This window comes from Mirounga leonina, unplaced genomic scaffold (genome assembly GCF_011800145.1).
Source record: "Mirounga leonina isolate KUSES-001 unplaced genomic scaffold, KU_Mleo_1.0 Mir_152, whole genome shotgun sequence".
NCBI lineage: Eukaryota > Metazoa > Chordata > Mammalia > Carnivora > Phocidae > Mirounga > Mirounga leonina.
The window spans coordinates 10787762-10815165 of NW_023270380.1; the positions used below are offsets into that span (position 1 = coordinate 10787762).

General features: G+C 38.4%; 1 pseudogene; it reads left to right on the top strand.

Annotated features, from left to right (window-relative positions):
* The first annotated feature begins 13646 nt into the window (after positions 1-13646).
* LOC118012861 lies at positions 13647-14547 on the top strand (annotated as a pseudogene).
* Positions 14548-27404: the final 12857 nt, after the last annotated feature.

The following is a 27404-nucleotide window of genomic DNA, read 5'->3' on the forward strand; positions in this document are numbered from 1 at the left end:
GGGCTCCTGGCTGGTTCATTCGGTGGAGCATGTGACTCTTGATTCAGAGTTGTGAGTTGGAGTCCCGCGTTGGGTGTAGAGGTTACTTAAAAACAAAATCTTACAAAAAAAAGAAAAAGAAAGAAAAGAAAAAAGAAACAGGTAAAATAAATGTATTGGAATCGAAAAAAACAACTGTTTACTTGGTGGTGGCATTAACTGGACAGGTAGAAGAGCTTCTGGGTGATAACAGTACTCTATATCTTGACCAGATGACTGTCACGACCCCTTAACTGCACACTTAAAACTTGCGCATTTTTATTGTATGTAATTACAACTTGATTAAAAAGAAACTGGAAACTATATTGCAAAGCAGGTGTTCTCAATGATTACTAGTTCTGGTGTAAATTAGCACAACTCAGTTGGTAAACAACATTGCTACACTTACCAGGACATCTTAAGACTATTCATATCTTATGTCTCAGAGGTTCCACTCGATAAATAGATACTAAGAGAATATGTTTTACACTTGAAGGTGGGGTGGGGGGGGGGGGGGGCGGTAATCTTTTCTACAAAGTTGCTTTCGTGCTTATTTGAAATAAATAAAACTTAAAAACAGATGTTCAATTGTAAAGGGGTGTTTAAATAAAATATAATGTTAATTAAATATATTAGATGATTAATTAAATATTGTAGAGAAAACCATTAAAATGTTCATGAAAACTACATAATAACAGGAAGACACACTTAGGATATTACATTAAGTAGGGGAAAAATTGTTGGGAGGAAGAATTGTACATATCCGTGGTCTTCACTCCAAGGTATGCAATGACTTTCTAAGAAATATATAGGCATGCAAATAGTTTTTTTTAAAAAATCAGATTATAGATCTTTGACCCCTGTATATATTCTTTCCTAAAATTGATACAACCTGCGAATTTCTAGCTTCAAGCTGGTTCCCCTTTTTCACCTCTACAAAGGGAAGGTCTACCTCTCCCATCTCCTGAATCTTAGCCTTGTGAATAGTACAGAGGAACACTTGACAACATCGACATTGGTACTGGCAAAAGCATTGTTGATAAAGTAGCAGTCCTTTTCCAAAGGCAAGTCACCTCTGCAAATGTGTTGATGTTTAATTCCCTGCTTTCAAAAATTGGAAAAGAATCTACTCGAGTTGTCAGGAGATAGATCATTAAAAATAATTTTTGTGGATGCATCTCTATCTGATTTGTGACACAGAGCTTCAAAAAGAATTCAAGGACCTGAATAACACTATTTAAACAAGGGTTTTCAGCACTTACATCTGTTGAATAAATGGAAAACAACTGATGCTGAATTTTGTTTCATCTGTTAATAAATAATAATCATCACTGGTTGTACAAATTAAAAAGAGAAGTTCCATTCATGTCATTAAGAGATTCATTCCTAATAAAATTTGGTTTTAATGCTTAATAATTATTCATTAAACCTTTAATATATTGATGATCCTTTGACCAATTATATGCTAATAAAAATACAATGGCAAGTCTTTAAAAAATTAAAAGAAAATGCAAATTTATGATCACAAAATAAAACAATTTTAATTTCAATGCATATCCACTGTTTTAGTTGCACAATAAAAGACTTTTAAGCATACAAATACATTTGTATATGTATTTATAGAAATATATAAAACACCTGTAGAAAAAAAAATGGAATGGGAATATGAATTCAAGGAACAAACAAAATATATAATTTTTTAATCCATTAAATAAGAGATTTTTTCCAATGGATGTTATTAGGTTTCAAATCACTATTCTATTGGATATATTTTAAAAATTGTGTAACAATTTCAATTTAGACTGTCTATAATATGCCTTAAGGTGCATCCTTTGCAACCATTTAAATTTATGATTAAAAAATTTATATGTCAGCCTAAAACTTTGTACATATTTACGGAGTTTTGCACAATTTGTCTGGGGTGACAGAGGCAAAGAGAATCTTTAAGCAACTTACAGATACATTTTTAAATATATATTTTTAAAATATCTCAAATAAATAAACTGAAAAAGTATGATCTTCAAAAAGACTGGAAGGGGGGCCTGGGTGGCTCAGTTGGTTAAACGTCTGCCTTCAGCTCAGGTCATGATCCCAGGGTCCTCAATCGAGCCCAGCATCCAGCTCCCTGCTTGGCGGAAAGCCTGCTTCTCCCTCTCCCACTCCCCCTGCTTGTGTTCCCTCTCTCCCTGTGTCTCTCTCTGTCAAATAAATAAATAAAATCTTAAAACAAACAAACAAACAAAAAGACTGGAAGGATTATTCCAAAATGATAATGATTGTATTTGGATTCTAGGAATAACAACTTCCCCTCTTTTGCTACTTACTGGTTATACATTATCCTCGATGACTTTATTAGGTTGAATTACTCTTATAATAAAAATATACTTAAGACATTTAGAAATAATTAGGTGTAAATTTAAACCCAATGACCTCTGAGTAAATGCCGTAGTGAGGTGGGAAACAAAGGCAGAAGAAAAATTATTAAATTTCCTTACTGTCTATAGCCCACTGACAAGTCCTTGAAACAGGCAGAGTGCCATTCCTCTAGGGACTCAACTGCCTTGATGTTAATACTTTGCTAAGGGCAAAAGGCAAGCTTAGCCTGAGCCCCAGGATCCTGTACGTCTACTTTAACATATAAAAATTCCTTTGGAAACTTCCTTTATCTCTACCCTCAAGATACATGTTGGCGATCACCCCCCAAGTATATGACCCACTGATATACATCGGAAGGGTCTCATTGAGTAAGGGACAGGTGGAGCTAGGTAGAGAGAGGTAGGTAGGGGGCTACAGGATCAGGCTCACAGAAATCCCAGAAATGCTGAGGCACAACGAAACCAGAGATAAGGGAACAAACCAGACCACCCTGCTCTGGGTGTCGGAGGTGGGGTGTTTTTATGGCAGTCATATTGTGACCAGATCCCAAAGAAGAAGTAAGCCATTAAAAATATTATCACCAGTCCTCATTCAAAACAAGACATCACAAGAATGATAAGGCCACAAGCTTCCTGGTCGGTTCTCAATAAAAGACTGTGGATGGAGACCCACATTGGCAACCCAGTGGGGACCCCTCTCCTGAGAGCTTTTTCTGTATCCTTGCTTAATAAAACTCTATTGCTTTGCTCACTCGCCTTTGTGAGATTCATTCTTCGACCCAGTGAGACAAGAACCTCGCTCTCCTGCTTCACTAGAAGTCTTCTGATAGGGCCAAGTTGACAAGTTTTAGTATTTCTATTTTGTGATAACCATATCAACAGCTCCCTACTTCCACCTCACATTTTGTTTATTACAGGATTGGGGCAGTAATACCAATGTTCTTCCTGGCCAGAAGACTATTGTCTGTCAATGAAGACTTTTTGGTGCTTGCCACATTTTCCCTTTTTATCCGACGTATTCTATCCCAAACCAATTGGGGTGTTTACAAAAATTTAAATTCTGCCTCCTCCTTTCCTCAGCATCCTTCACAAAGCTCTGATATTCTTATCTCTTACCAAAGAAGTGTGACTCACAAGGTTACACAACTCTTGAGCAGCCAGGTTAATCAGAATCTGGATCTAATTTGGTTCTTTGTTTTCTGAAGTCCTCCACCCACAGAGTGAAAGAAGGAATCAGGAAGATGAGGACATTATTATCAACAAGTGAATGGGAGGAAATCATTACGCAACAGGACATCCAGGCCCCCAAATCTGGGATGTGAGGATTTAGCACTTTGTGTCAAATTTGACAGGCAGGATCTTCAAATGGGGTAAGGGGTCCAGTAGCTCTGGGCATCAAGCCCAGGGGAGCCCCAGCAGAAAAGACTTTCATGCTGAACGGGGAATGTAATGCTCAAGGGGGGAAAGGAAAAAGAGCAAACACTAGAGGGCATCGTATTTTCATGGCTCTTCGTAAAAAAATATTGTCCTAGGTTGAGGACAAAGCCCTTGAACTCTGGAAGACTATTGCTTCAAAATTTAAACAAAGTAAAACAGATAACAAAGGAGGAGCTGTGGAGGAGATACTTGATCCCTCAGTTTCTTTTACAAAGTAAAGGAGACATAGAACAGGTCAGTAAAGGAACACTGAAGTTAGTTGTATTTGAGTAAAATGACTCCTTTTTCCAAACATGAAAGTCTGGAAACAACTTTCTTGTTTCTGAAAACAGAGAATAAAATATAAGTATATTGTAAGAGCAAGAAAATAAATGTTTGGCTTTGACATGTAGACTGAGAGGACAGTCATTTCGTCTCCCAGGGAGATCTGAATCCATGAGGCTGGCCCATCCTCATGTCCCAGGAGTTCATGCAGGTCTGAAATTATGAGGGCTGGAGGGGCACCTGACTCAATCCATATTCAAAGGAAGCACTCTTTCACTCCCGACCCAGTGCAGCTACTCATTACAAAGCAATAGAAAAGGAGAATGACATGTCCTCACAAAATTTTGGAAGAACGTTCATAATTTCCATAAGCAGGAATGTCACTTAGTACAGCAATGCAGGGCAATCACTTGGCCCCACACTTTCCCGCAGATGAGCCTGCTCATAAGAAGGAATATTCATGCTCAAAGCCGTTGGAATGAGACAATAAAAGGCTTTTTGAAAATTCCAAAAAGTTTTAAAAACATATCCAAGCATTCTTTCCCAAACCCCTAGAAGCACCATCTAAGAGATTGGTCTCTTAAATCCATGAACTCTGCCACCTGCCTTTCGCAGGTGTGGACTTAACAATACCTCCTCTCGAGGAGACTCAAATATGCTTTCTAAATGCTACAGCATTCTGAAACTCGCTCTGACATTCTCTAAGGAAAACTCTGCACTCTATCTTCTCGGTGGTCACGTTATACTCTCACTATCTCTTGCTTAACGAGGTCGAACCACATACAGCTTTCCTCACCAACATGTAAAGTTTCTGTGCCTCCAAGTATTTCCCAAGTCTCATTGAAATACCAGGACCCAGGCTCTGCAAATAGATCAATAGTTATTACCTGATCCCTGAAGTCTCTGGGAAGGGGGGGTGTGCTGTCCTCAAGCCCTGGGAGCTTCAGATCGATTCCAGCTCCTTCCAGAAGCAGTTGCCAGGAGAGCATGCTCTGTTCCAGACAGCCCGGGAGATGTTGCAACCAGAAACTTCTCAACTCGAGGCAGATTAATCATGGCTTCAAATATGACAGAGGCCGCCCAGGCAACCTTGTCAGGCGAGTTCTTAGGGAGGAAAAAAGAAGTGTTAATGATCTAAAACCTCGCTCCTGCCAAGCCGGTCCCCGGGTTCTGTGCCTCAAGGGTCAGGTGGATTGGAAGCTTCTCAGCAGAACATAGACTCTCCATCCAGAAGATAATTCCACCCAAGGATGGATGCCACGACCCAGTCATACAAGCATCTCCATAAAATGCCTCGGCCCCCTGCACCATCAGTTACAACACGCAGAGTGCTATTTATTCCCAATTTCTGCCTTGGCTTTCCTAAATCTCCTCTACCTTCTTAGGTAAATTGAAAATCAGACGGGCAGGAAACAGAGAAAGTATATCCAAGTCTTTCAACGGAAGCCTAGAAACACAGTGTCTCATTCAAGATCTCCAGCCAGCTAAAGGCAGAACCAGGGGCTTTTGCTCTCTCCAACCAGTGTCTTTTCCTACTGGATGAGCAGTTCCTGTGTCTGCACTGGGAGGGCTGTGGTATGTAACCTATACGGGATATTAGACCTGCATGGAGTCCTGCTTTCTGTTTTCACAATTGTGAGGCTGCAGATCCAACTTGACGACATTAAACCAAGCAAACTTCTAAAACGATGCAAACACTAACATTTTACATGCGTAAAAGTCAGCTGAAGAAGAGTAAGAGTATTCCTGAATTAGCTCCTGAATTCTCCCCATCAGTTCAGGCATCTCTGTGGCCACTCAGAGCACAAGGGATGGTTGCAAAGTCACTCACAACACAACGTGCAGGGTGTCTGGGTGGTTCTGTCGGTTAAGCAGCCCACTTGTGACTTTGGCTCAGGTCGTGGTCTCAGGGTGGTGCGATGGAGCCCTGCGTCAGGCTCTGCGCTCAATGGGGAGTCTGCTTGAAATTCTCTCTCTCCCTCTGCCCCTCCCTCTGCTTGTGCTCTCTCTCTCTCTCAAATAAATAAATAAATCTTAAAAAAAAAACCAACCCAAACACAACAGCAGACCTGGCATTTTAGTTGGGCAGTCAAGACTGTGTGGCAAGAGGCTGATTTCAATACCTTCAAGTCTCTTTGGATTGCGTCAGTGAGTAAAGCACTCGGATTCTATTTGATTCAAATTTGTAGTCAGCATTGGTTTTGCTTCTGTTACTGTAATAGTTTTGGCAGTTAATTAAAATGTTTTACAGATTGATTTGTTTTATTACAAAAGTTTTATATCCCTATGTTTTTAATAGGCAGTTCCATTTACAAAGTAGTATGCCTCACCAGCATGCTGTTTTGAGTCTTGAGAAGAAAAACAAAACCCACCAGAAAGACGGTTCATGTGTTGGCAATATAGAGACAACTGGAATCTAGTCTATGCTAGAAAATGAGATACCCTTAGGCAAAAAGAAGTGGGAAGGTGAAGCTTTCAAGTACTGCCTAGTTGATATTAAACTACTTTACCAAGAGTTTTCTGCAGGGCACCCTTCATCCAAAGAATATCCAAATCATTGTTGTTTGGAGACTTACAGTGAATGAGTTATTCATCCATATAAGGGCCCTTTGTGGTTTTGTTTATTCTTATTTAACTTTAACCTTTGTCTCTGATCCCCATTCCCACACACTTGACCTCCATTCTACCCTAACCTGTCATTCTAACATATCATTGTAGAGAATATAGTACACAACTTTTCCATATGGTATTTCATAATAAATCTCATCCCATTTTTACCTTTCTCTATGCTACGCTTATGAACAGGACTGACTGCCTAATATGCGAGAGCCAGAGCAAAATGACAATACGGGATGCCATGTTTAAAAACGATGAAGAATTTCAATATGTAGGCAGCAGAGGAGTACATGTGAGAACATTCCAAGCACGGGGCCCTATGCTTTGCATATGTGACATACCGATCAAGTCAGCCCTGCTTTTGAGAACACAGCATGTTCCCATCTGTACATATGGTTTGCTTTTAATTACTGTTCCATGGAATTCCACAATATCTGTTTTTTAAGTATCCTGTCCCCCCTCCCCGAGTCAGACATGTAATTTTATTTCCTCAAAATCCCCACCGTTAAAAACATCAGCATTTACACCCCCCGTTATGGAATGTGTGAGAATTTCTTTGAGATGTATTTCTAGAGATGAGATCTTTGGTGATAGGTCATACAGTTTGCTCAATTTTACTATGTGCTGTCAGATTGTTCTAGAATAGGCTGTGTGTTCCCATCCACAGTACTGGAAGTACCCATTTATTTCTCTATCTGTTTTGCTAGTTGTACTGTTGTAAACATCTCTGTCAATCCGTCATTTCTCTATTCCATTCATCTATGACTTGACTCAGTGAACAGAAATCCAACTCTGTTTACATATTTACTTTTCCATTCATATTTGTGCTTTTGGGATCTTCTTTAAACTTATTTCCCAACGTCTAGATCACAAAATAATAGGGCAAAGCTACTTTCCCTTTGCAGAAGGGTTGGGGCCCATCTTGCTTTGTTGCTTCTCCTTCCTGCCTCCTGCTGGAGGGGTAGGTGTTCTTTCAAGAACACTTCCTTCCTCTTTCATCATGATTTCTAAAAGCTCCAGGGTGTTAGGACAGAGCAAGGGAAAGAAGAGAGTAATCCCTGCTTGACTCAAGCTATAGGCTCATCCTGGTAGTGAGTATGTGTATCCAGCAACTGTGTTCTAGGGGCTAGGGGATTAGAGAAGTCTTAAAGGGAAAGCAACATTCACAGTGGACTGGAGCTGGGTCCCCAGTGTGAACACTTTTTAAAATCTGTGGCTTCAGAGTGTTTTGAGGGCAATGAAAATACTCTGTATTGTACTAGACTGGTACTATACTGTATACATGTCACTATACATTTGTTGAAACTGCTAGAATTCACAACAATTTACAAGACTGAACCTTAATATAAATGGTGGACTTGTGGTGATGATGATGTGTCAAAGTAGGTTCACCAGTTGTAACAAATGGACCACTCTGGTCAGGGAATAATGATGATGTGGAAGCTATGCACCTGTGGAGACAGGTGATAAGTGGCGAATCTCTGTCCCTTCCTCTCAATTTTGCTGTGAACCTAAAACCGAGCTAAAAACATTGTCTTAAAAAAAAAAAAAATCTGTGACTTTAAATCTGAGCCAGGAATCTGGCATTGTTTCATCAATGAGATTATATGCCTTGGTATTTGTGTAATGTTGGACTGACGTATTGTTTTGGTTTATTGCCTTTGTGTACTATCCCCTGGGGTTTGCATTTTTATGGGTTGGTAGGGACCTAGGCTATCTGTGAGATTCAAGATTTTTATTTTAGGGTATGTCTTCCTCCAAAGGTGTGTGCTGAAGACCTTTTGTATGTGCCTGGGTGGATAGGCACCTGGTATCTTGTTGGCTGGAGTGTATTGGAGATTATGAGTCACAGGGAAACAAGGCCCATGGACAAAACAAAGATCAAAATTCACTCCCTCTGTTAATGATTGTAGTAATTCATTAAGGCATGTGGGTTTTCCCAGGGAGGGGGTGTTAAATTTGAAAAGGCTGAAGATCTTACACTATTTTGTTGAATCTAAGATGTCCTCATTTGTAAAATGTAACTTTCATCATATTATGTACTCCTAGGAAAGAAACACAACATCAGCCATACTTATAAGACATTGATTGTAAGAAGCATTCCGAGTAATGAGATATGAAAATGTAAAAAAAAAAAGCATTTTGAAATCAACGAAATATAGTTTATTATAATATAGCCACATGAGTTAAATCACAAGGTTTAGACCACAAGATCTTTGGAGGAATTTGCTTCACAATTCAGATATATCTATGGGTTAAAGCACTTGCATAGTTTGGTATATCATGAAGTGAAATCACCTAAGATTCTGCAAGCCCCAAAGACCTCTTTTTAAAATGTTGTAGGGGCCTTAAAAGGCCATAGCTACTGGGAAAGGGTCCTGAGACCAAGCCCTTAACTCAAATTGTCACCTAAACCCTGCTCAGTAGATATTATAATGTCCATTTTACAGGTGAGGAAACAATTCAGAGAAGTTATAAATTTTTAGAGAACTAGCTGATGGGGGACAAATAATGAGACATTTTACCCCTTACCAAGACATTTAATGCCTGAATTATCTTATTATGTAAATATTTAATATTTTGTTATAGGTCTCATAGTCCAAATGGCCATTTGTAGACAGTCCATATGTTTTGAAATACAGAAAAAATTATAATTCAGGGCAAATGGGGTTTCTAAGTCAATGTTTATCTGTTTGTGTTATTATCCAATAAGCTATATGTACAGATAGGATCAAGTCTATCCATTTTACAAAATGGAAAGAGGCAAAAAGAGAAAAGAATTTCTCTTCCACTCAAAATATTTTATCTACAGACTAGTTGTGTATGGTGCTTATCTTTATAAACAACTTGAGAATTAATATTTTTAAAGGAGGCTAGCATTGCCCTAATACCAAAGCCAGAAAAGGACATTATTACCAAAGAAAACTATAGGCCAATATTCTAGATGAATATAGAAGCAAATATTCTCAACCATGCATTAGAAAACTGAATTCAGCAGCACATTAAAAGGATCATTCACCATGATCAAGTGGAATTTATTCCTGGGATGTAAGGATGGTTCAATATACACAAATCAATCAATGTGATAATACCACATTAACCTATGATCATCTCAATAGATGCAGAAAAAACATCTGACAAAATTCAACAACCATTCACAATAAAATCACTTAACAAATCAGGTATAGAAGGAACATATCTCAACATAATAAAGACCATATGTGATAGGCCCATAGCTAACACCATTCTCAATGGAGAAAGGTTGAAAGCTTTTCCTCTAAGATCACAAAAAAGACAAGGATGCCTACTTTCACCACTTCTATTCAACATAGTAGTGGAAGTCCTAACCAGAGCAATCAGACAAGAAAAAAAATAAAAGGCATTGGAATTAAAAAGGAAGAAGTATAGTTGTTTGTATTTGCAGATGGCGTGTTTTTAATATATAAAATCCCAAGACTCAACCAAAAAACTGTTAGATCTAATCAACAAATTCAGTAAAGTTGCAGGATACAAAATTAACATACAAAAATCAATAGCATTCTGTTCATTAACAATGAATTATCTGAAAAATAAATAAAAATAAAATCAATGTCCTCTAAAATAACATCAAAAACAATAAAATACTTAGGAATCAATCTAACCAAGTAAGTAAAAGATCTCTATTCTGAAAACTATAAGACAATGATAAAAGAAATCAAAGAAGACACAAATAAATGAAAAAGTATCCCAGGTTCATGGATTGGAAGAAATAATATTGTTAAAATGTCAATACAGGCAAAAGCTATCTATAGGTTCGATGCAATCCCTATCCAGATTCCAATGGCATTTTTTTAGAAGTAGAGAAAAAATCTTAAAATTTATATGGAACCACAAAAGACCCCAAATAGCCAAAGTAATCCTAAGAAGGAAAGATAAATCATGCCATTTACAACAACATGGGTGGACCTTGAGGGCATTATGTTCAGTGAAATAAGTCGGACGGAGAAAGACAAATACTGTATGATCTCACTTATATGTAGAGTCTAAGGGGAAAAAATACAGGCTCATGGAAAAAGAGATCAGATTTGTGGATACCAGAGGCTGGGAGGTAGGGCCAGAGGGAATTGAGAGAAGGTGTTCCAATGATAACTTCCACTTAAAAGGTAAATAAGAACTAGGGATGTAAGGTACAGCATGATAACTATAGTTATTGTTGCTGTATTACTTATTGGAAAGTTGTTAAGAGAATGAATCCAAGAGTTCTCATTACAAGGAAAGACATTTTTTTTTCTTTTTTTTCCATTTCTTTTTATTGTACCTGTATGAGATGATGGATATTACCTGAACTTACTATGACAATCATTTCACAATATTCGTAACTAAAACCTTTATGTTGTATACCTGTTCGTTCTTCTAGCTTCCTTTTATTTCATTCAGTTTAAATACTTAAAAGTACATCCAGTTACGTTTTCTGAAACAAATTCCTGGTGAATTCCTGATTTCAATTTCTTTTACCCTTTCCCTTAAGGGAGAAAAAATTTTTTTAAAGAGTTGAAAAACAGAAGAATGAACACACATATTCAAAAGCTATTTCTTTGAGTAAAAATAATTGTATAAAATAGAGGAAAAGCAATATACAAGATTCAGAATAAGAAAGGGAATACAATTCTTTGTGCAGAGAGAATTTAAAAACAAATTTAAGGGAATGTTCTAAGACATGGTGTTAGCATTTTCCAAAGTGTATAACTTAGAACAATAGTCCTACAAAAAATTAGTTAAACAACAACAAAAGATTCCCAGCCAGAAACGTTTAAGAACCCTTTATGTTATACTCTTAGAGATTCATAACATATATTAGCTTTATGGATGCTTTTGGATGAAATGGAAATTTTATTGTGAAATATAAATGATTAACATGAACTCTAGAAACAATAGAAAACCTAAATAGATCTTAGAAAAAATTTAAAAGGCAATAAAAATCCCTTCGTGAAAAAGGCATCATACTTAAGGAGTTATAGATTACAGTTCTAACAAATTATGAAAGAACAGACAATTCTTGGGCTATCGAAACTATTACAGAGCATCAAGAAGATATTTCTAATGCATCTGATTAGAATAACCCTCATTGAAAAAAAAATCAAAAAAAGTTAAAGGCAACTACAGACCATGCTTACTTATAAATTGTGATACATCAAAGTTAAATAAAAAATTAGCAAATATAATACATCACCATGGGTTCATTCTAGCTATGCAAAAGTATAGAATACAACGAAAATTTTCACTATGAAATGCATCTAAATGTCAAGACTTTTTTTTTTTAATTTATTCATTTGAGACACAGAGATACAGAGAGAGAGAGAGCATGAGTAGGGGGAGAGGCAGAGGGAGAGGGACGAAGCAGGCTCCCCGCCGAGCCAGGAGCCAGATGTGGGGCTCGATCCCAGGACCCTGGGATCATGACCTGAGCCGAAGGCAGACACCCAACAACCTGAGCCACCCAGGCGCCCCTAAATGTCAAGACTTTGTAACACAATAAAACCTTGTTTAAGGTGTGTGGACAAGGAATTTTTCCCCAATGACATCAGAATAATTGACTAAATATTTGGAACACAATAAAGCTAAATACTTGCATCATTCCAAATACCAAAAGAAATCCCATGTAAATTAAAAATTTAGATGCAAAATATAATAATATTAAGGTAGTAGGAAATGTAGGTAAATATTTTTATAATATTTGAGTGAGGAAGGCTTTCTAAATATGATACCAAAGGCAGAAATCATGACAATAGATCATTAATTAAGCCATGTAAAAGTTTCAATAGGTCTACATTCCTAAAAGCAGCATAGAGAATTTCCAAAAGCAATGAATTTAGAAACATATTTATAACTTATATAATAGAGTTAGTAATCTTTATATATAAGGAGTACTTAGGAACCAGCAAATAAAAGACAGAACATAATTTGAAAAAGTGGGAAAAGTTCAGATATAAAAAATTTCACATAGGCTAAATATAAATAGAGACCATATGCATGAACGGATGTTCAAATTTGTTATTAATGATAGAAGGTCAAAATCACGCATTAAGAAATCCTATAAAATTAGCCAGTATAAAGCGTAATGCTCAATGGGTGTCAGTGGCCTTGGAAGAGCAAATGGTAGAGGTCTGGAAGCTGGGTGAGGCTGAGAGCTTCCCAGCAGGTGCACACCTTATGTGTGCGGCATCACCTGGAGGTTATGTGTGTGGTGTGGGTCAAGGATGAGGCCTGGGTGATCAAGCATCTCAGGCTTCCAGCCCAGACTTCTAAGGCCATGACCCTGAATAGTGATGTGTACGTGGAACAAGCCCATTTTATTTGTTACTGCTTTTATAAATCTGCCATATGGTGCTAATTATTCCCATCTGCATGAAAACTCAGGAAAATCCCCTGACTTCACCAAGAAGGATCACAATTCAATCTGGATTTAAAATTAAAGTTTCTGCACCTTCCCCACTGGAGCCTGTATCCAACCAGCCTGAGATCAGAAGCTTGCATTAGGAAAGGGAGTATGTTGGCTCACACTCTCTCTCCGGGTGCTTCTACCCTTTCTCTTCGAGTTCTCGAACTTTGGTTTCTGGTTCACTGAGTTGGGACCACAGAAGATAAAAGGGGAGCAAGTTCTTACTACTTGTCCTGTTGTATTACTAGTGTTTTCTAGACTTGATTATTCTGAAAACTGACTGTCTTGTGGGATTCTTTGGAGAAGCCTATCCGTAGCTCTTTGGACAGGGGACACGCATCTCTATTCCAGATGCTCACTTACCTCTGCAGCTCCAAGTTATTTGGTGATACCTCCGGCCTCTTCTCGCTGATGGTTCTTGGTCTTCCAGGCGGTCCTCCAGATGAAAGACAAGCATGTAGTGACTGTCTCTCCCGGGCCCCATGTAGCCCACTTCTTTCCAAGCCTAGAAAGCGGCCATGCAGGGCATTCCTAGATCCTTAGCTTTGCAGGTGGAGTCAGACACCAGGTCGCTGATTCCTAAAGTGCAGGGTATATGCATTATGCTCTCCAAGTCACCCTTTTGGCCTGAACTGAGGGGCAAGCAGGTGCATCCCTGTTCCTGGGGAGAGGGAGAATGGGGAAGGAAAAGAAGAGGTGGGATTCACAATGTGGTAATACATTTCTCCAAAAGCTCACCCTGAAATCCACAATCTCTGACCTTTTTAGAGCTTTGAGATGTGTGTTGGAGGCAGTCACCGAGAGGACATGACCCCTTAGTTGACCTGCAAGCCGGACCCAAGCTGGACCCAGCACCCAGAGGCTCCTCACCTCCTCTGTGTCCTCGGACTGTGTGCTCTGCTCACCTTCCCCGCTCAGGAAGCTGCCCAGGAGCAAAACCTGCCAAGCTCATGTGTTGTTCAGCCTGAGGGACTGCATACGAGCACTGAATCCAGGTAAGGCCTCTCTAGCCACTTTTAAGATTCTTACACTCATGAGTCAAACCTGAAAAGTAAATTTCTCGGCTTATTAAACCTGCCACCGACCATCCCAGTGTCTGAGAACAGGCTACACACTGCTAGCAAGACAGGCATTTAGAAAATTTCGTCCCCTCCTCGACTGAGTTTTAGCTGAAAGGGGTGTAGCCGAAATATCAACCAAGAGGCGTTATGCTTCCAGAAAAATCTCAGGGAAAAGCATTGCAGGCAACGGTAGTAGCTGTCGGATTGGGCTCCGAAGGAAAGGGTGGATGGATTCCGCTGGTTCGCGTGAAAGTCGGGTATCATCCTCCCAGAATAGGGAGGCACCAAAGTAGTTCTAGATGGCCAGGATCATTTCTTACTTAGAAGGGGTGATACTCTTGCAAAGTATGGAGACTGAAGTAAGTCACTATTGAGATGGCATCCCATGAAGCTGCCCCTTCCACCAAATTCTGAAATCGGTCATCCCGTGAATATGTCCATGTCTCTCTTTTATAATAAGCTAGTAACATCCAAAAAACAAACCAAAAACCCCCCACCACCTGCCAATCTGTAGCGGTCTCTCCTCATCCTCTGTGGACGGGGCAGTTCATGAAACAACATTCTAAAAGTCAAATGATTTCTCCTACCTTTAGCGCAGGTCCTCCCTGGGACTCTAACCCTCCACTCTGGAGTATTAGGTCTCAATAGAAGTTTCCATTTTAATACCCCCTACAGCTATGACATATCTAAGAATTTATTAGTTAATTTTAGCCCACTGAAACCCATCTTGGATGTCTGACCTCCAGAACTGTAAGGTAGTAAATTTGTGTTGTGTGAAGTCACTGTTTGTGGTGTCCAGCAATGGGATGCTAACACATAATCCATATGTTTGTGTCTTTCTTCCACGAGACTGTGAGCTCCTTAAGGGTATGGCTATTGTTTCATTCAAGTGCAGTAAAGTACAAAAGCAAGAATGTTTACGATGTTAAAGTTTGCCCTCTTTGAGTTTATTAAAGAAAGCAGTTCCATAGGAATCTGATGCATTAACAATCATTTCAGTTTTCTGAAGTGCCAATAAAAAATTGTTTATCACTTCTTTCATTAGTTACTTGCATGTAAATTTTATGTCAAAAGAGAAAACAGGTTTGCCTCCAAATTCAATGGACAGTCATATTAAACTTTAACTTATTTCTCCTCTCTGTCTGTCTTCATTCAGGTGCTTCACAAAACTTCTTTATAGAATCATGGTATTTAGGGCTTATGCAGTCCTCAGAGATTATGTATTCACATTTCTTCATTTCAAGACAACTTGCACTTTTAAGAAGTTAAAATTAACTGAAAGCTTGTGTCAGAGCTAAGGCTACAACTGATTTCGGGTTTGTTATTAGTTTTACTAAATTACTGTCTCCCATAACTGAAAGTGACAAGGGATATTACATGTACATATACATGTACATATCACTGTATGCAGACATGTGCACACACAGAATCTTCACAGACCATTAACTGATTCTGGAGATTGTGAGGTAAATCTATCTCCGAGGGACCATTTTTCCCCCAGCCAACCACAGGCATGCAGGTGGATGCAATAGAATGGCCATCTTTCTTCTCATGTGGGGTCTGGATGTGGAGTGTTAGATTTGTTATGTTTTATAGCTCACACGTGTTGCATATATTCTTTTGAATATATCAAATATTCCTGGACAATAATATTTTTAAAAGAGATATACTCTTTTAGAGACTTATAGTTTGGTGGTAGAAATTTGAAATGCACACAAGTAACTATAACAAAACTCATAAAGTCACTTTTGTTGTTGTTTTGATGAGTACTATCTATGGTTGCTCAATGGACGTGAGTCCATTCAAAATGCTGATAGTGAACAACCACCTTTTGAAGCAGAAATTCATCTAGTGATCCTTGGGTGTTCGTTGTATTTGTTAAATTTAGGCGTCTTCGTGGCAAAGTTTTCATTTCAAAAGTGACTGTGGAGTCCAAGCTTTAAGACCCTTCACCACAAGAGACATGTCAAGGGTTGATCATGGAAACCAAGTGCTCTGAAAGGAATGTTCTGAACACAGCAGTGTGCTGACAACTCTAGGCTTCTGGGTGATGTGCAAATTAGTTTGCACAAAGGTAACGTGCTAGGGCAGCAAGAATAACCAGTTCTTTCTTCCTTTCCTCCAGTATTTGGCAAATAGAAAGGGGAGCACCAATTTATCTGGACCTTGATTGGCAATTAATTATGTCTATGGAAGGGTGCTTCCTTCTGCTTCAGTATGTAAAACATTTCCAGAAATATCCTGCCCCCCCCAATTTTGCCTCAGATTTATTTACTCACCAGACATCTACTGAGCTTCTACATTATATACCAGATTTTTTTTCAGGCAGTGGAGTTCAGCTGTGAGCAAATAAAAATCTTTACCCTTGTTGAACTTACATTCTAGACATAGCCAAGAGCACAAAGCTAATTTTCAGCATCAATTTAAGCATAACGTTCTACCAGACAAGTAAATAAATGCACAAGTTCTGTAGAATTGTGCTTCTCAAACTTTAATGTGATAGAGATCACCTGGGGATCCTGTTAAAACATAGATTCTGATTCAAGTAGTCAGGATGGAATCTGAGATTCTCCATTTCTAATAAACTACTAAGAACTTGGCCTAGTCTTTGAGTAGCAAGGCTAGGGTGAAGGCAAAAAAAGTGCCTAGATTTGAATTTAGATTCTGTTGCTTAAGCAAGCTCCACTTGGTGTCTTTTCTGTTTTGTTTTGGTTCTTGTTTTTTGATAATGAGGACAATTATGGTCATTATGATGATCTAGCTACAATTTACTGAACATCAACTATGGGCTAGGCACTGTGCTGAGTTTTTGACCTATATATTTTAATCCTCACCATAATCCCTAGAAACTATGAATGACTGCTCTCATTTACAGACTAAAAAACAAATAAACTGTGCTTGAAGAGGTCAAGTAATTTATTAAAAGCCACTCACCAGGCAGGGGTGGGAGCTGTGCTCTTTGCCCAGTAGATTTGTTCATAAAATGAGGATGAAAAGGGAGTGTGATGGTGTGCACATGTGCCTAAGATTGTGCTTGATGTTTAGTAGGCGTTAAATAAATGTCAGTCCCCTCTCCTCTTTGAGAAGGGTATGGATATCATCATGAGTTGACAAGAATTGGGAGACGGGGCATTCTGGGAATCCCATATTTTCCCTTCCCACTAGATCCACTCCATTTGCCCGGAAGTCATTGTGATTGGTGGGCATATCCCCTCATTGTCTAGTTCCCATGGATCTGCTGAGAGTAGTTACCAAAGGGAGCCCAATCCAGCAAGCTTCCTCTCTCCCGCCTAATCCTTCAGTGGAACAAACTACTGACATCTCTTCCACTCAATCTGCATGTCTTAATCCTCTCCAAGCAAGACCACTGTCAGGGGCTCTGCACCTCCCTTAATGGTTGCCTGAAGCTGGGTGGAGGGAGGAGAGGCTCCATATGGCAGTAAAAGAGCATGTGTGTGTTTGTATTTGTTGGCAATCCACACAAATGCAATTTCCTTGGGGTCCACTCCAGATGTCCAGAATCAGCATCCTGGACTTGGGTGTCTCTGTGTTTTACCAAGCTCTCTAGGAGACTATGGTGTAGCCTGAAGTCTGAGAAGCTCTGCTATAAAGCATCATTTTCACAGGAAAATGTGTTGCAAGTTCCAAATGAACCATTTCGAAATCAGCATTCAGAGACGGCCCATTATTAGTGTAGGCAGTGTTGGCTTTATGAAGAGATGACCCCTTCTTTAAGGTAGAGGGCTATGGGCGTTGTCTCCAAGGGCTACATCACGAAAGCCTCCCCTCCACCTCTTCCAACCTCAAGAGAATGATTTAGCTGGACATCCTTGGTCAACGTAAGGGTTCCATGCGCATCTCATTTATATATATAAATGAAATTACAGGATGTGCAGAAATGCTGAAGTTTGTTTTTCTCAGAATTTTGGTTTTTTCCTGCCTCAACACCCTCCTTTAGCAATTATTTTTACTTTCCTGATGCCTATATGCAAAAGGACAGACTATTAGTACGGTTCATGAAAATGCACATGCTTATTTCTTCTGTTGCTCTGTTTTCGGCTTAGCTTAATTAACCCGACTGTTAGGTACCACTTCCTCCCCAAACCTGATTGATCAAAGGTAAATTCAGACCTTCAGGTTTGTGTATTCTTGAAGCATTCAGCACAGGCTTTATCACACATACATTCACTGGTTATTGATTAATAGAGGAAATGCTTGAGGTTTATTTTAGAAAGCAAATTGCTCAATGCAAAAGAAAAGCTCTCAGAATAGGAAAAGTAATAAAGTGATTCCATGCAACAACAAACAAAAAGCAAAAACAATGACCCCATAGCTTTGTTTTACTTCAGTGCACTTAATATTGCTCCCCGCTCCTGATCCTGAGGGGTGATATATATACTCATAAGTAAGGTGGCGGGCAGACCTATATTCTAGAAGATGTATCAGAATCCCTGGGCATCAAGGGAATACAGTTTGGAAAAAAAAAAACCCACAAGTGATTTTGTAATGCCTTGGCTGATAGTCACAGTTCTACACCAGTGATAGCTTGTTAGATATATAAGAATAGAATAAAATCTAATTCATGCTACCCACAAAATCATAAAATTCCATTTCTTGGATAAGAAATGAAAGAGACTTATATATAGGAAACTACATACTTTTACTAAGGGACATAGAAGGCAACTTGAACTGAAGTCCAGAAACACTATTTTGAAGAAGATTCTGCTTGAAGAATTACCAATTTTTAAAGAATTATTGAAAAGGCTTAATGCAATTTTAATAAAAATCCCAGCGATCGTTTTTGCAAACTTGCTAAAAGTATAAAATCTACTAAGAATAAAAGGATAAGACTATTTGAGAACACTAATTTAAGGCTATTTAGTTAAAAATATTCAAGTGAGAGTAACAAGATGGGTTTTACTCAAATATACATATAAATTTTGAGATGATAAGAAACCTATCAAAAATGGACATGCTTTGTCATGAATCGGAATCTGGATTCAGTGCAGGCTCTGTGTTCTACTATTCTTCCTTGCAATAAAAACAAAAATGATAAGGAATAAACAGTTGGAAAAATTCTCATCAGCTCGTGTTTATATCTTCTGAACAAACCAACCATGGCTTTAAGATCAATAAGTATTTTCAACTATTTTAATGGTCAAGTTTCTGTTATTAAGAGCTCAATTGTCTTGTGCTATGTGCTGAGTTCAGCTTTCAAATCCAAGAGCTCTATCCCAGACCATTTGAAAGGAGCATCTAAGAGATACTTTTGAATGAGAACATTTGTTTAATAACTTGGGAACATATATGAATGATTTTGTCCTGCTTCTCAAGCAACCACCTTACTGTGTCCTTGATGATCAGAGCTCCTCTGGACAGATTGGTCTTTCTGATTCCACCATGCTGTTCATTCCTAGGGTTTAACAGAGATTCCAGAAACAGCTTTTAGTAGTCAATGAGGATAGTTAGCTCATTTGGAGGTGGTGTAAATGAAATCAAATCCTGACATGGAAAAAAGAGTAACCAAACAAGACCAAGAAGAAAACCCTTCCCATCACATTATTCTTAAAGGCATACCTTGATATTTTGATAGGAGGGTGGAAATTCAAGGAATGGCAGCGCCTTCTTGAATCTATCCTATCATGATGGAAAAAGACCTTTTCAGGAGAAACTCAGAAATAAATTTGATTCTGATTTAGGAAGTAAGCCCTCTGTTGGGGTAAGTCAAATGATAGAAGGTGTGAGAGGCTTCTTATGTTGCATTTGATCAACAGATGGAAAGAGGGAGTCACAAAATGGAGCCTTAGGTATTCCGGTTCTGGTGTGAGTTTGAGGATGGGAGCCTTGTGGTGTTGACGTGGCGTGGGAGGAGATGATTGCTGGGAGTGACTGAGGGGCGGAATTGTATTAGGAGTATAGTGCTTGCATAGACTGAGTTTAACGTGGCCATTTGGGGTAAGAAGAGAAACATTAAAAGGTAAAATGGGGATATAAATTGGATGTACTTTATGGTCTTACAGGAAACAGATTGCACTTGCCAGAAAAGGATTCAATAGAAAGTATTCTCAAAGACAGATTACATTGTTGGGATTGGGAGCTATCATCAGTAAACATATGGGCATAAAGAAATAAGAAAATTAGAAGGAAACTGGTGTAGACAGTCTTTTTTTTTTTATTTTAAGTAATCTCTACACCCAACATGGGACTCAAACTCATGACCCCAAGATCAAGAATCACATACTCTACCGACTGAGCCAGCCAAGTGACCCAAATGGAGTCTTAAGATGCCTATAAACCAAATGCAGTATATAGGAGTATTTATTCTTGATTTGCACAAACTGTAAAAAACATATTTATGAGACAATCATGGAAATGTGAACATAGTGTGGATATTTGATAATATTAAGGAATTCATTATTTGCTTGGTTTTTAGGGGTGATACTGATATTGTGGTTACATTTTTAAATTTTTTTTTTATGTTTTAAAGCTATGTCATAAAACATTTCCAGATGAAATGATATGATGTCTGGAAGTTTGCTTTAAAACAATCCGTTGCTGGTTGTGTTGGGAATAGAGATGAAATAAAATTGGCCATGTAATTTAGGCCAAAATATAGACATTTTGGCTGAGAGATCTTTGGGAGCTCCACTACTCTCTCAATTTTTGTGCTTGAAAACTTCAAAAAAAGGTTTTTTTCTAAAAGATTTTATTTATTTATTTATTTGAGTTTGAGAGAAAGCATGAGCTGGGTGAAGGGCAAAGGGAGAAGTAGACTCCCCATCAGTGGGAAGCCCAACACGGGACTTGATCCCAGGACCCTGGGATCATGACTTGAGATGAAAGCAGATGCTTAACTGACTGGGCCACCTAGGCAGCCCTAAAATAAAAGTTTTAAAAAGAAATTAGTAATAAGATGATGAAGTAAATCAAACTCAGGGCATTGTAAATTTTGTATCAAGTTTAGGAATACTTTTGCCATGTAAGCCAGTCCCAAGTGGGTTTGCTATTTACATGTGGTTTTAAGAGAACCTGACACATTAAAGAAATGGACAGGTTAGCTACATGGAAAAAATGAATTATTTGTTAGTAAACAACTGGTAAAGGTATCAGAGGAGGACATAATGATAAGCTTTGGCGATGAAACAAGGGCTTTTTTGTGTCTTCCTGAGCCATAGCAGCAGAGAACATATAATGAGAAGGAGCCCTGGGTTCCCTGAAATGACAGTTTACAAATTCAAAGCAGTGATAAAAACTGTTACTCATACCTACTGCCTAACACAAAGAGGGAAGAGTGGTAACAAAGACCAAAATGTACTTTGTAGCATAGCATCACGTGAAGGATTTATGTGTATTAGGACTTGATGTGTTGGTATGAGATATTGACAAACTTGGGTCAGGCTGACCTGAATTCAAATCCTGCTTCCACTATTTGCAGGGAAAATGTGCACACACAATTTATTCTCTGCATCCTTACTTTGTGAAATCGGTGTATTACCAATTTTGTAGTATTTTTGTGATGCCATATGTAAAGTGCTTAGCAAGTTTGCCCTACCTTCTGTTTGTGAATTGCTCTAAGACTTAATGTCTATTTTTTTTTTTTTTTTAGAGAGAGAAGTTTTCACAATTTTTAATACTGGGCCTTAACATGCTAAGTAAGATGGCCACAAGCGCCATCTATTGATTAAATAGAGTCAATGCCTTGGATTAAGAGCGAAATCACAGGCAAATCTCCCAATCTACATTCTAGTGGTAAATTTGGGTAATGGGATAGTTCCTACAAAATATCTTTGTTAAAATAGATTGTGAATATGAAAATATTTTAAATAGCAGTAAGTGTTTTTCTCATAAGAATAAACCGCATGTCTGTGTGCTTATGGAATTAAGTTCATAGAACAGTTACATTTTCAAGCTATTAAAAAAAAAAAAAACAAAAAAACAAAAAAACCCTGCCGGGTTTGCAACAATTCTGAATATAGCCGTGAAGTGTATTTATGTTTTAATGGTATAGATTTATGGACCTGTGTGTGATCTGAAATACATAATATTATTAGACCATTTAAAGCTCAATTTTGACTTCAAAAACTTGTTTAAAGCTGCAGCCACCAAGAGTATGTGATAGTAGATGGAAAATCATTGGTGCTCTTGAAACAATGCCAACATCTGAGCTTCTGTCAAAGCATCTTATAGATAAAAACCGGGATGCCATTAATATCAATTCTAGGCACAAGCTTCCTATTAAGATTACTGAGGTAATTTTATAAGCAGGATTTTTTTTTCTCTATTATTTCAACTGTCTCCTTTGTTTTGTGTCTGGAATGAACATATAAAAGGCAGTAAGCTGAACCATGTTATAAGATATGACAATTGTTTCTTTTTTTTTTTAAAGATTTTTTATTTTTTATTAGAGAGAGAGAGAGCAGGGGGAGCGGCAGGCAGAGGGAAATGGAGAAGCAGGCTCCCCGCCGAGCAGGGAGCCCGATGTGGGGCTCGATCCCAGGACCCCAGGGATCATGACCGAGCCGAAGGCAGACACTTAACCGTCTGAGCTGCCCAGGTGCCCTATGACAATTGTTTCTAATAAGAGATATACTACTTGCCAGACTTAATGAAATAAAAGATCCCAAGAGGCAGAAGCAATTTAAAATTATGATTTTCTGATTATAAAGCTGAGCAAGATGAAAACAAATCAGGGACAACACAACAAAACATGGTCTGTTTAATAGACTTAAAATGGTGATTTTTCAAAATGTGGATTCCTGATCAGCAGTATCACTATCTTCTGGGAAATTTTGGAAATGCAAATTCTGAGACTCACCTCAGACAGACTAAATCAGGAGTTAGCACTAGCCATATGTGTTTGAACAAGCCTTCTAGGTGATTCTGATGTTTGTTAAAAGTTGACATGAGGAGACTATTCTCCAGGATATGTCTGCACGTCTCAGATCAATTTTTGTTCCAGATTATTTTCAAGGATGCTTGCGTAGCAGACCAAACCCTCTGCCTTAGAAAACAGTGGTAATATCTCTTTTCAGGAGACAGGGCAGGTTTGTTCCTGGCCAGTGTAATAAAGACGGTGTCCCTCTCTGGGGCCGAGATCGGATAGGTTTGCTAGCAGCCCCCTTTATAGCATGGGGATTCCCTATGCTTGGGGCTCCTCATCGTGGCGTAGACCCATTGTATGTGCAACGTACACCTGGGTCAGCTTTCACATCTTCCTGGGACTTGGGGAACAAGGGCAAGGTGGAGGTCATGAGGCCTGCTGTGCTGTGAGCAACGGAGTCCTTTGTCTCTGACCTGGGAGTTTCCTATCTTCTGCCAGCCGTGATGATACTGTGGCAGGCTACCTTGCTAACTTGCGAGACCATCTCCATCCTTGACGGTGTAGAGCTACTGGGCCAGACGCTCAAATACATCGCATCTCTCTCATGTTGGTCCATTCTCTGTTTAGGTGTCACTTCCCAAAGGGGACTTTCCTGGTCTCTCTGTTTAACATACTGCCTTGTGTCCTTCCTACTGTCCCACCTGCTATATCTTTATTATCAGTGATTACTATTACCTGATACCATAATATACATCTGTTTATAATTGATTACCAAGCTTTCCCATTAAAATGCAAGCTTTATGGGGGCCAGGGGTTTGTCTTTGTTTCCTGCATCTAGAACAGCACTGAGCTCTGTAATTATTTATTGAATATAAATATTTGTTAAATGAATATGAATATAATATATTGTATGTAACTTAGGCTTATTAAATGAATATAAATATTTTCTACAAGCAGCACAGGTTTCAGAGACCAAGAAGCTTTTTAAAAAATGTAACCTAATAGATCCATTTTCTCCTGTGTGATAAGTTCAGCCACATTTTCTGATGAGATGCTTCAAAATGAAGATGTGAAACCCAGACTCTTAAGGTCACTGGAAAGGGTATATTAATGCTTAGATAATTAAAATTGTTTGGCAGAATATTTATTCAAAGGAAAGTAATTCTTTTTCTGAGTGTGTGCCTGTTTGTGCACACATATTCTAAGTAGTATATGTGTGTATAAATATATGTATAATCTTACAAGTATATATTATACAAAGTTTATTATGTATAATATATATACACACACATAAAATATATAACAGGTATTTGTAAATATGTGTATTTATACTTGGATATGTATTTTTAGACATACAATGTGCATATATTCTTCAGTGTTCCATAAGCTGATCTAAAATAAAGATAAGGCGATGAGGGTTCGCAAACAGAACCACTCAAGTCTCCTGTGCACTTGGTAGGGGCCGACCTTGCCACAGCAGCACGCATTGAACAACACAGTGACGGAAAGCCAGCTGCTCTGGTGTTACTGAATCTACTGGAATCCATGAATTGGTTTCTCTTCCATAAAGAGTAGTGGATTGTTGGAACTTGTGGGGAGACCTTGAATTGAGGAACTTTAAAAAAAGTGTTAATGCTCCTCTTAAAGGCTGAGCTCACAGATATGGCAAGTTAAGTTAAGGAGCTTTGTTTTGGAGAGCCAACTGGGTGATACGATAGAGGAGAAGCTGGGAAGAATGAGCAGGCAAACCAAACGAACGCAGGAAGAAGAAAGAAGTTTCCAGATGCTTTTCGGTCTTGGAAATACACCTTGAAATAATTACACAAGAGGGTTAAAACTCAAAGAGAGTTAATTCATTAAGAAGTGTAAAATGTGTAATTATTAAAATGAAATAACCAGGTGCAGGCCAGCCGGCTCCCAAGATTGGGTCTAACTAGGCTACATAAATTTTGGCTTTCTGTTTTTATTACTATGACTACATAAGTTTACTTAAAGATAATCAGGCTTTGAGGAACTGATTTACGCTAACCAAAATCACAGAAAAGACCCGATAAGACAGAATATCGATGCTTTATGTGTGCAGAGAAATTACCTGCTATGTAGTAGATCCGACACTTACATTGGGTGCTCTACAAGCTTCTCACTTAGTGGTTATTCCATCTCACGGGATCTTCTTTAAAAAATATATTATTATTATTTTAAGTAGGCTGTGCCCCTAGTGTGGAGCCCAATGCCAGGCTTGAGCTCCTGACCCTGAGATCAAGAGTTGGACACCAACCGACTGAGCTACCCAGGCACTCCAGTAGTTATTCTATCTTGAAGCTAAGTTACTATAAGAAGATTGTCTGGAATGTAAGAGCAAAGAAAAATGATCTTAATAGATAGTGCCTTGGAGCAATAAAAGTAATATTAGGTGATATTGATTGGGTGCTACCAGGGATCATACACTAGATGTATTAGAATGTCTGGCATAGAGAAACAGTGCAATAGATATTTGTTCAATAAATGAATTTGGAAATCCTCACAACAACTCCATGAAGTAAATACTTTCATTATTTCCACCGGAGGAAACTGAGTCTCGGGAAGACAACATCTTTTTCATAATATACATCATTGATCTACACTTGAACTCAGGTCACGTTGACTTCTTAGTTCATGTTTACCACAATTTTATTATGCGGCTTGAAAATATATATATCCTTCCCTACCTGCAAATTGACTAGAATACACTCGGTTTTAAGTTCCTATATATCCCTACTTACTGTAGACCTTATTACGACATCAGCATGTTATGATACCTTAAATTGTTTTATAGTTTATTTTAGCTTTAATTTACTATTCTCGATGAGGTTTTGGACTCACTGCTACTATCAGCAGCCTACCTGAAAACTACTTCTTAGAGTGGGTTATTTGAGCAGATAGCTCATCTCATCTGTATTTGTGTGTGTGTGTGTGTGTATGCTGCTTTCAAAAGAACATTCTAGAATGGCATCTTACTTGTATGCCTTAAATGCTTTTCCCTGTTGGCTTAGATTATATGGCTTTTACAGTCTCTGAGTTGGGCTAGGACAATGCCCAATTGAAACATGGCAAAGCAGGTGAGGCTTGCATCTGGAGGTTCAAATCCTTCCCATACCTTCAATATCTTGCTCTCTTGACTTTTTTCTTGTTTCCACTTCTTTCTCTTCTTTTTTTCTAAAGATTTTATTTATGTATTTGAGAGAGAGAGAGAGAGAGACAGTGTGTGTGCAAGTGAAGGGAGGGGCAGAAGGGGAGGGAGGGAATCCCAAGCAGACTCTCTGCTGAGTGTGGAGCCTGACACGGGGCTCAGTCTCACGACCCTGAGATCATGACCTGAGCCAAAACCAAGAATCAGATGCTCAACCAACTGAGCGACCCAGGCACCACTCTTCTTTCTCATCCTAATATCTATCCAGCTACTTCTACTTCCTTTCACACTTGCAGGGAAAACTTAATTCAACTGGCATTTTTCTCTCACGGATATGTGCGTAGAGCCTAGAAGGTCAGATATTCAATATTATTAACCTGAATAATACTTCACAAAATCCTCAGCAGTTCCCCTCATTCCTTCCCTCAGATAACTCCAGAAACATTTAATTTGGCAACATAACAGAGCTATTTATGTCAGCTTTGTGCAGCAAAAAGAGAATACTTGGACTAGGGTATGTGGATCCCAGCCGTGATGGTGTCAATTTATTAAGGGACTCAATCACTGTGAACTTTAATAGCCTCACTGGGAGAATGTTGGGACTAAAGTGGGTAGTTGCTTAGCTCTTTTAATTTTAAAATACCATCATGTTTAAAAATAGGAGTCATATTATTTCTGGTAAGTTTTAGATGACAATACACTTCTCTGTTCATTTTTATTGGTCTTCATGTGAGTTATGCACAGAACATAGAAACCTACTTGCAACCCCAAAATAAATTAGGAAGAATTTTGGAGGAGAATGTGAGCAATGATATGAAGGTGCAAATTAAGAGGTATATTTGAGACACAAGTAAGGGATGATTTTACTAGAAGGGAGGCCTCTGGTTAAAGTAGATGGGGAAGAGATAGTATAGATAAGTAACTCTCGATTTATGAGGACATGGGATGGCAGGTTGAGGAATTTGAATTTAAGAAGTTGAAGAATGGAGAAGATCTTAGGAATCAATTTGGAATATTAAGCAGAGACTAAAGAAAGGAAGATCATTTAAGATGCTACTGCAATAGTTCAAGCATTATGTGTTCACAGATATGGTGGAGATGGGGATGAAGAGCTAATATTTTTTAAAAATTGAGAGAAAAATGAATATAAAAGTCTGATGTATTTTTATCTTAAAGATTTTATTTATTTATTTATTTATTTATTTATTTATTTATTTATTTATTT